Source organism: Austrofundulus limnaeus, unplaced genomic scaffold, assembly GCF_001266775.1.
Source record: "Austrofundulus limnaeus strain Quisiro unplaced genomic scaffold, Austrofundulus_limnaeus-1.0 Scaffold654, whole genome shotgun sequence".
NCBI lineage: Eukaryota > Metazoa > Chordata > Actinopteri > Cyprinodontiformes > Rivulidae > Austrofundulus > Austrofundulus limnaeus.
Window position 1 is genome coordinate 123,043 of NW_013953056.1, and position 3,144 is coordinate 126,186.

Genomic DNA, 3,144 nt, shown 5'->3' on the forward strand with positions numbered 1-3,144 from the left:
TGTGTGTGTGTGTGTGTGTGTGTGTGTGTGCGTGTGCGTGTGTATGTGTTTGTGTGTGAATTTCATCTATGTCTTGCAATGTACTGCTACCAAAATTCAGAGCACATTATTCCTCATCAAACTGCATGTTTTGAAACATTATTTTCCAAAGCTGCAAGAACGAACTAAAAATTGTACCAGATACAAAAAATAATGAGTAGACATTAATATGTGTGCTTTAGAGATCAGAAATTGTCACCCTTTATTACAGAATGTCTTGTTGGCTTGACAGACCGGAATCATTACAGAGGAGGTAATAAAAATAAACATGGTTGCAGTGAATGCAGTCAGATTAAACGCTGGAGTTGAAAGAGTGTGGTGCAAAAACGCACAACACACACACACACACACACACACACACACACACACACACACACACACACACACAATATACATTGTTAATGGGAGTGAAGCACTCTGTGTTGACTGTGGCTGAGCAGAGAGGCGGTGAGACGTCAAACAGCATCAGCATCAAACAGTGCAGAGATAAAGTTCAGCTCTCCGGCGCCGCCCTGCTGCTGCATCACAAACATTACACACTGTTCCACCTGCAACTGCTGTTGAATTACATCTGTGACCCCAAAGTGTAACAGACTGGTTGTTTACTTATACTGCCTCTGAAAAAAAACACATGATTATCTATCTGTTTGTTTTAGAGCAAAGTTTTCCTGTTTGGGCAATTTATTGTGATGAAAACCACCCATTCAACACAAGTGAGGCTCAGAGCAATCATCCTCCAATAAGAGAGTCAGAGGTTCATTTCCTAGCTTTCAAAATTTACCTAGGTAAAACGCTAAACTGCTCACTGCCTTTGACGTACCTCATCTGTATATGAATGTAACATAAAACACTGATTAGACTTTATAGAATTATTTATTCAGATTGATTTAATAAAAGTGGACTGGTTAATGAGGGCACAGATTGTGCTATAAACTGCTTTGGGTGGCCTGGTTAGCTAGAAAGATGCCATATAAGTTCTGTTCACTTACAATCAAAACAGTTTTCAAATCATATTGGAGCTGAAAACATCATGTTTGTTTTGTTCGATATCCTGCATAATTATTATACATATACAAATTGTTTTCGTACTGCTTTTTACGTTTTTGTTTGTTTGTTTTTTTCCTTCAGTGATATTTGGTAAACCATAGAACGGAAAGGGCTGCACCGAGGTGCCTGATCGGCAATCTCAATGCAGAGAAAAATGGAGATAGAATTCTGCAACCAGTGGCAATCCCATGTCTCCAGTCTGGGATTGAACTCTGTGCTCTAAAATGACAACACTTGCCTCCACAAAGCGTGGTTTATCGGAGACCACCTCCAGAATTTGGGATTGGAGAGCCAGCAGTCCTGACCTTAACCCCATTGAACACTTGGGGGAACAGGATGTGCTGTTCATGTCAGAGTGACCAACACAACCATGGTGGCTGACTTTTGACAAATGCTGTTGAAGAATGGGTTGCCATCCCACAGACTGCTGAGCATCATGAAGAGGTGCCAGGCTGCTATCTATGGTTCCTCCACATGCTACTGAGGCTCCTGTTTGTTAAATGAATAAACTTTTAAATTGACAATATGCCTTGTTTCTTCAAACTTAAATTATCCCATCCACCAAATAAGTCAATGCAGAATAAGCTGTTAGAGTTCGATCCCAGACTGTGGAGATATGGGATGGCCACTGGTTGAAGAATTCTATCTCCATTTTTCTCTGCATTCAGACTGGCAGCACTAGAGGGTACCAGAAGCTCAAAACAAAAATCTATAGCAACAGCAAAATGCGCTGTTTGGAGGTTTTAGTAAATTTTTCATGTGCACAACCCACATACTCAGCTTTACGGCTCATCCCTTTCTTTACAAATGTGGCACCATTTAAAAGATACTTTAACAAGCTCTTCAACAGTATAAGATTTATTGACAAGAAGCATTATTACAACAAAGAAATAATCTCCCAAACCTAAAAGCCCCTAATTTTTGTAATGTGTTTAGCTTGTTTAGTTTGGTAATTAAAGCTTTGTTTGTATTTTACACCTCTTAACTTGTATTTGAGTCCTTCTCCTTCAACCTTGTCTTGTAATACCTCTATTGTGTCACCTCAGGTAAAAATATGAGCAAAATAGTAAATAGCAGTTGTTGCATTTTTTTAATGTCTGTGAAAGTTTGGCAGATCTCAGCAATAATTAAAAATCAAGGTGAAGGGACAAAACAGTTTTGAAAGCATGTTTCTCAGAATTTTGAAGCTGAAAAAACTTAACCGGAGAAAGCATTCCCATTTAGAGGCATTCAAGAATTGGATACAAATCGTTCTGAATGTTTCAGTTTTCGACTGCAGCTGCTGGACTGAAACACTGTTTCTAAAAGCCAAATGACAGGTTGTTTGGAATTCATTAAATTACATTTAAAAGACTCTGACGGGTCCTTATGTTCCCGGGCCGAACTCTCTGTTTACACTAGTCAACGCCTCTATTGTGCTCTGCTCCCAGTTGACCTGTTTCCAGTTCAAATATCCCATAACGTTAAACTTTTAAAGCCTCAGAGCAGCTACATAAACATATCAAAACCAGAGTTTATAATTTAATTTGATGTTGGTGTTAACACCCTTCACCCCCATCCTACGTTAATCCCCTTTATGTGCCAATACATACATAGGGGGAATTTTACCATCCAGAGATTATAAAAGAATGGGGGGAGTGAGGAGGGGTATGGAGTCAAATTAAATTAAACATAAACTGAACTCGTAGCCTACATCTGCCTTGCTTGAATAACGGATGGTTTTCAACCAATAAAATATATTTATTTGTCATGGCAGTGGCAGCATAATGTAGGGTGGATAAAAACAGAAACAACCTGTCCAAGGCAATATGTTCAAAACTTGCAGAGATATAACCAGTCAAGAACCTGTCCCCTCTTTTTTTCTCATTTACTTCTTTGGAACTTGAGCAGCATGTGGTTTTACTGGTCTCAGTGCAAAACACACGGACTTCTCTGCAAAAGATCTTGAAGGTGACATTTCTATATTAATGCTGTCATCAAGATGCGGAACTGGGTTTTGAAGAGGATCACTGGTCCAAGTCCACACAATGCCCCACTGCTCTTCTTCTGAATAGATGA